Here is a 7,078-nt window from a genome sequence, read left to right as displayed (position 1 = left end):
TGGTTAACCAGAGTTTATGGCATTCTAAGTTAGTCCCTATGGTGTACTGATGTCAGATAATTATTTCTGGCATTTTAAATGAAGAAAAGAGCAAAATAAAGCTTTTCACTGCCTCTGGTGAAACTTACTTATGACCACAATCTCCTACCAAGCTTTACCTAATTTGAAATCAAATTTAAAGAATGGAAGTTTTAATAAGTTAATAATTTCCTATCTTTTATACTTGTAATGCAAATGCTATGATAGTTGTAAGACTTCTGAAGGGTTTAATTCAGTAATCTTGCACTGTTACCTTGCATAGCTGTAATAAGGATGGCAAAAATGGTGAGTGCACCTGTTATAGACTTAGCACTCCTGTGCCAGATCAGGTGTTCCTTGTTTGGCCAATTAAGAGGGTTGGGCAGCACCTGGGCCTGTGACAGGTCAAGGTAGAGAGGGTGAGTGAGGGCTTTTTGAGAATACAGATTGCAGGAGTGGTGAAAGGTAAGATCTGTTTAGAAGAGACAGTCTATAGTGAATGGAAAATTTGATAGTTGTTTCTTAGGAAGAGCGATGAATTGTTTAGGAAGTCTGTAGAGGGGTTAGTTTGCTGATTGTTCTGAGTTAATGAACTAGTGCTAGGAAACTGAAAAGGGTTGAGGGTTAGGAAACCACTGGAAGGCTAACCTTGGTCTGTTCTGAGCTGAAGAGTCAGGGCTGGGAGAAGGGAACAAGTTCACTTTCAAGCTTCAGCAAGGGCAGGAAAGCAAGCACTATGGCTAGATTCTGCAAACTTTTTACTCTTATTGAGTAGAATAGTACCTTGCTCCATTAGTGGTGCTATTGAAGTAATGTAGAAGTACACCTGGAGCAAGGCACTGACAGGATCTTTGGACTTTATTCCCCAATTACTTGGGTGTTTAACAAGAGATCTGACTGAAATTGATTATAGCCAAGATGGTTAGTAGAAGACAAACTTAGATTAAACACTTACATCTTAGATACTGCCATTAATCTTTAGGGATTTTTTTTCTTTCTCAGTGGAAAAAAGTCTTAGAAGGTGGAGAATTAAAATTCAGTAACTTCTATTGGATTGTGTCTTCAGGAAATGGTTTAGAAATACTGTCAGGATCTCTTTGTTGGGGGTTTTGGTATTTAGACAGCTAGCAAGCAAGCATGATAGGCTGAAGTGAGACATCAAAGAGAAGTGCTTTTAATGGATGCAAGTTATTTGCTTATCTAAGCGAGCTACAAATGCCTTTTCTAGTTTAGTTTGAGAGATGTAAAACTAGATATGTTCAGTCAACTGCTTTATTTCCATTTTTTGTTAAATTTATTAAACATTTCTTAGGCCGATGAAGAGAAGAAGAGATTAGTAATTCTCCACAGAGGCTATGGGAAATGGCAAAGTTTCTGACCTCTTTAGATCCCTCTGAGGCCATGTGAAGGGGTACAGACAGAGGTGTCCACTCCCAGAGAGTGGCATCACCAACAGGTTATGGCAGGCAAACACAAAGTGAGACGCTTAGAGGCAGCAACAGTTGTAGGGGTATTTTTCCTGAGTAAAGGTAGTAAAATCTGGGCCATGAATGTAGTTACAGGTTGGAGTATACTAGTTAGTGTGATGGAACTACATTTATGTTTAGAAAACATTTAAATTGACAACCAGGGCAGTTGAGAAAACCTGCAATTTCTCTAACTGGTGCTCCATTTCTATTACGAATCTTTCAGAACAGAGGATAAGGCTGCTTTTTCCGTGAGGTCAGTGTTTGAAATGTAAGAATTTTCAGTGTTCCTAGCCCATAACTGTGTATTCTTTGGGAGTAGAGATGTTGCTACTGCAATTAAAAAAACCCCACAAACAAACTTGTCTGAAGTTAGTGTTGGGATTTTTTGAAGTACAACTCCCACTGATGTTCAAAGTCACTATAAAACTATAGTAGGTATGAAAGTAGCTTATTTGCATGCTAAGCATCCTTCTCTAGACCTCTTGTGTGCAAGATTCCACAGCCCATGTAAAAACAGTATTTGTTGCACCTATTAGAAAATTATAGCCTTAATATTCTCTCAGGATATTTCCTTCTGGAATAGGTACGGGCATTCATTAGCCTCCTGCCTGTGAATCTTTGTGTAAAAAGAATTTATAAGCTAGAAAAACAGAACCGGCAAGTTCTTTGTCCCATGGTCTCAGTTCTAACACATTAGATTTATTTAACTTTTGTATTGCAGTAATACCTACAGGCCTGAGGTGTAATGGCCCCAATGTGCTCTGCACTATACAGAGCACAAATCCCTGCCCTGAAGATCTTTCAGTCTACAAGTGAAGATGTAAACAGGGAGGAAAAAATAACTAGACAGCAAGAGTAGAGGTAGCCTCAATATGCTGTCACATTAAGGTTGCTAACTCTGACTGAAGCTATTCTGGGAGATTTTTTTCCAACATTGGCCAAACTGGACAGTCACTACGCAAGAGGATAAATGGACACAAGTCATATCAGGAATGGCAATATACAAAAACCTGTAGGAGAACACTTCAACCTCCCTGGCCACACAATAGCAGATGTAAAGGTAGCATCTTCCAGCAAAAAAACTTCAGGACCAGACTCCAAAGAGAAACTGCTGAGCTCCAGTTCATTTGCAAATTTGACACCATCAGATCAGGATTAAACAAAGACTGTGAATGACTATCCAACTACAGAAGCCGTTTCTCCTCCCTTGGTGTTCACACCTCAACTGCTAGCTGAGCACCTCACCCTCCCTGATTGAACTAACCTCATTATCTCCATACTGATTTATACCTGCCTCTGGAAATTTCCATTACTTGCATCTGAAGAAGTGAGGTTCTTACCCACGAAAGCTTATGTTAGTCTTAAAGGTGCCACAGGACCCTCTGTTGCTTTTTCCAACATGATTTTATTAAAATATCCTATTAAAATCTCCTGGATTGCTTTCAATAGAAACCAGGAGATTGATGCTACCTTTATCTCTTATCTATAAAGCAGTCCATGCCGCTCCAACATCAGTGCCTAAATCACAGATCAGGGCATCTCCTTCCTTTTGGGCTCTGGCTAGTTCTCCTGTGCAGTATGGTGCAGGCGCCTCATGGCAATCCAGCCAGGATGCTCTCTGAGCCTGTCCAAGAACCAGCAAAGATTCTTCATCCTGCTGTGTCCTTGCAGCAGCAGCACATGCCCTGTCCTTCAGCCTGCCTAATACTTTCTCAAAGGGCAGCTCCATCCTCCAATGGAAAGAGAGCTGGCAACAGGAAAGAGCAGTTGGATTATCTGCCAGCTCCATAGCCAGACAGGGCTCTGAACTGGAGGACTGACCCTTTCCACAGTGATATGTGCAGTAGGAGTGTCACAGTGGGGTTCTTGCTGGCCACAGTCAAAGGCACACCTGGTGCTTCAGAGAGACAAGAGAGTGAATTAGATGGACCCTGGGTCTGATTGATTTTTAGAAGTGATACTATGCATGGCAATGATGTATAATCCCTGGCTTGTCAAGGTCACAGAAGCCGAGGTAGGGGCCTCTTATCACCCTCTCCCTCCCCCCATTGAAGGAGGGGGGGAAAGTAAAGTTTTAAACCCACACAAAGAACTCTACAAATATTCTTAGTTAAAAGGATTTCTTTTATAAGTACTCAAGTCTTCATTCATTCAACTTGAACAAGACGGGTATAGCTGGGATGTTTTTCTTACTTGCAGCCTCCTGTTTCCCCTTAAAAGTGAAAACTTTTGTTCTTTAAATGCATAAATTGCTATAAGCTTCTTTTGTGATGTTCATTTGCAAATGTTTTGTGTGTAAATGCAACCATCTAGGGTGATGGATACCAATGCTCTGTGAATAGTAGGATTTGTGGTGACCTTGCCATAACTGGTTAATAAGCCACTTCAGTAGAATTATAACTATTTTATTAATCAGGAAATTAGTTACATGGTAATGGTTAAACTACTTCCTCAAAGTCAGGGTGGAGGGGGAACTTATCCAAGGATTGTTGAGAAGGAAAAGTCATTTTATTTCACCAGTTAAGTTTAGAAAGACTTATTGGTGAGACAGATTACTAGAATACTGCATACAGTTCTGGCATCCACAATATTATCATTGTCATTTGAGACTTGCTGATTAAGTCCTGCACCATATCTGAGAACGTGGATCTAGAGCACTCTGCATCAATTCAGTACCATTTTGAAGGTAGGTATTTGCAACACTCCCACCTATGTTACATAGTGTGCAGCTGCTTCTCTCTAAACTCGAAGACTGAAGTGGCTCTTCCAACTGGGAGATGGATCTCTGTAGGTCACATGATGGCAAACTGTGTATTTCACTTTGAACGCTTCTGAATTCTTCCTTTCCAAACCCAAGCCTGAAAGTGTATCGTCCTCAGTGGGCATTAGTCAAATTCATTCACTTATGTACAGCTGGGCACAATTCTACTAAAATCAAAGCTGTAGCTGTTTATACCAGCAGCAACTTATGATGTCTGAAGCTCCCCTTTGTTGGGGCTCTTCTTACTGCTAAGCTTTCTCTTTTGGTGGTGCTCCTGCAGCTCTTTAGTAATTGCCCTTTGTCGTAGTGCTCCTACATGCATCAGCTTCATAGGGGAAGTTTAGGCTTGAAATTAGATGAAGGTTTCTAACCGTCAGAGGGGTGAAATATTGGAACAGCCTTCCGAGGGAAACAGTGGGGGCGAAGGACCTGTCTGGCTTTAAGATTAAGCTAGATAAGTTTATGGAGGGAATGGTTTAATGGGATAACGTGATTTTAGTCAAATCAACAGCGTGCCATCGCTGGTAAATAGTATCAATGGCCAATGAGGGTCTGGCTGGAGAATCTTGCCTACATGCTTGGGGTTCTACTGATCGCCATATTTGGGGTCGGGAAGGAATTTTCCTCCAGGGTAGATTGGCAGAGGCCTTGGAGGTTTTTCGCCTTCCTCCGCAGCATGGGGCAGGGGTCGCTAGCTGGAGGATTCTCTGCGACTTGAAGTCTTTAAATCACAGAATTTGGGGACTTCAACAGCAGAGTCAAGGGAAAGGGGTTGGGTCAGCTTTTGTGGCCTGCATCATGCAGGGGGTCAGACTAGATGATCATAATGGTCCCTTCTGACCTGAAAGTCTATGAGTCTATAGCTTCCTTTACAGACAGCAACCTCCACTTCTGCTGTGATAGTGATGTGTCCACGAACATGTGCTCTTGTAATTTCAAATTCCACCACTGACATAACAGCTATAATTTGTTTGATTAGAAGGAATAGTAGAAGGATAAACTTGAATACCAGATTTTTTTGAAGTACTCTTGGAAGTGCAAGACACTAAGAGGATATAAGCCAAAAAACTTATTTTTTTTCTATTCACTTCATTGACTGTCTTTCCCCTCATTTATATTTAAAGCTATAAAGTTAATTGCCTTAAAGCCACTTCTGAAATGTAGTCATTACTTTGAAAAATATCTGCCATTAAACTGCTGAATCACTTCCTTCATGCTGGGCTGAGAGTTGTGCAAATAATTAGTCATTAGATCATCATGACAGCCAAAATGAAAAGGCTACATTTATCCTTTCACTCCAAGTAACTTTACTTTCATCAGCCCCACACACAAACTTAATATTAGTTTCATGACTGCATAGCAACAATTAGTTTTTTCCCTAATAATTTGGGAACCATAGATGCCGACGTCTACAGATCGATACACTGCTTTCTTATTAAACCTACTCAAGTTGGTGTAAAAGCTTGTTGTTCTACACATGAGATACAGCTGAGAGTTAACAACTTCTACTGTAAGAGTTCAGAAGACTGTGCACAACCCATGTCTAGGGATTTGTATTTATTCGGCTCAACAGGCTGCACTAATTTTGCTCAAAGAGCTCCCACTGAAGTCAAAGGGAGTTTTATTTGTGCCAAAGGACACCTATGCCTGTAAATGTTGTACACAAACTGCTTAGCTTCGTCCACACATCAGAGGTTAACAGACCAACGAACTAAAGAGCTATGAGGGCCACTGCCATTGAAGTGTGGGACACTATTTCCCTTCTCCCTCATGTACCTTTATTCTCATCATGCACAGCAGCCTTCCATTAGCCTGACACAGGGCCAGCTCCAGGCACCAGCTTACCAAGCAGGTGCTTGGGGTGGCCCCTCTGGAGAGGGGCGGCACGTGCAGCAATTCGGCAGACGGTCCTTCACTCCTGCTCGGAGCGAAGGACCTTCCCCCGAATTACCGCCGCAGATCGTGATCGTGGCTTTTTTTGTTTGTTTGGCTGCTTGGGGCGGCCAAAACACTGGAGCCGGCCCTGGCCTGACACATGGACCTTTTTCATCAGTATCCCTTTTCCTCTATTGTCCTGTGAGTCTGCGCACCAACTTCCAAAATGGGTTGGTTAGGGAGGAACATCAGGAGACCAGAACTATGGAACTTTTAACTAGAAAGTTCACAGCCCTTTGAAATCTGTCCAAGGTAATGCTGGGACTGCCAAATGACAAAGCCTTGGAAGAGAAGTAGGAAATGCAGCTGGATTGTTACAGCATTCTGACTTTCCGTGCATAATAGTCTCATAAGTACAAATGTTCTTTTTGTTGAAAATGCATAACGTGTACCATGGAGATGAAACTACACTTCTGTAACACCTGATATGAACAATTCCAGCGGAGTTTGATATTGTGTTTAAGGACCTGCAGTGGAAAACAAACTCCTTTTATCTGCATTCAGTGCTGAAAGCTTTTGACTACTTGAAGCCAGAATCATCCCCAAAGGAACAACACATCTTGGAGGAATGTTTGACAGATGGAGAACTTGCATAAGTGAATGTGTGCAAGCATGAAACACATAGCCAAAAGATGACAGCTTTAACAGTATCCTCCTGCAAAGAGACTTGTTCTAATAGGCCCAATCTGGCATTCCCTTCATAGTCAAAGTTTTCATTGACTTTAGGGGAGAAATGCAAACTAATTTTTTTTTTAATTGATGTGATCAACTCCTTGCATCCCCAGAGGATGGTGCTTTTTTGCTGAAATGCCATTTCTAGGGTGTAACTCAACAACTGTTTAAATATGACAGCATTGCTATGTGTATTGTCCACTCCACACACCTTTTTCTTGGA

General features: G+C 41.6%; 1 protein-coding gene across 1 annotated transcript in view; it reads left to right on the top strand.

Annotated features, from left to right (window-relative positions):
• The first annotated feature begins 461 nt into the window (after nt 1-461).
• Nucleotides 462-7,078, top strand: part of ARHGAP24 (Rho GTPase activating protein 24) — a 514,890-nt gene continuing 508,273 nt past the window's right edge. The window contains exon 1 of the mRNA XM_065597531.1: nt 462-483. The gene's annotated coding sequence lies outside the window, so the exon portion shown is untranslated. The remainder of the gene's footprint in view (nt 484-7,078) is intronic.

This window comes from Chrysemys picta, chromosome 5 (genome assembly GCF_011386835.1).
Source record: "Chrysemys picta bellii isolate R12L10 chromosome 5, ASM1138683v2, whole genome shotgun sequence".
In the NCBI taxonomy this organism is placed as follows: domain Eukaryota; kingdom Metazoa; phylum Chordata; order Testudines; family Emydidae; genus Chrysemys; species Chrysemys picta.
This window is presented reverse-complemented; position numbering and strand designations above follow the sequence as displayed.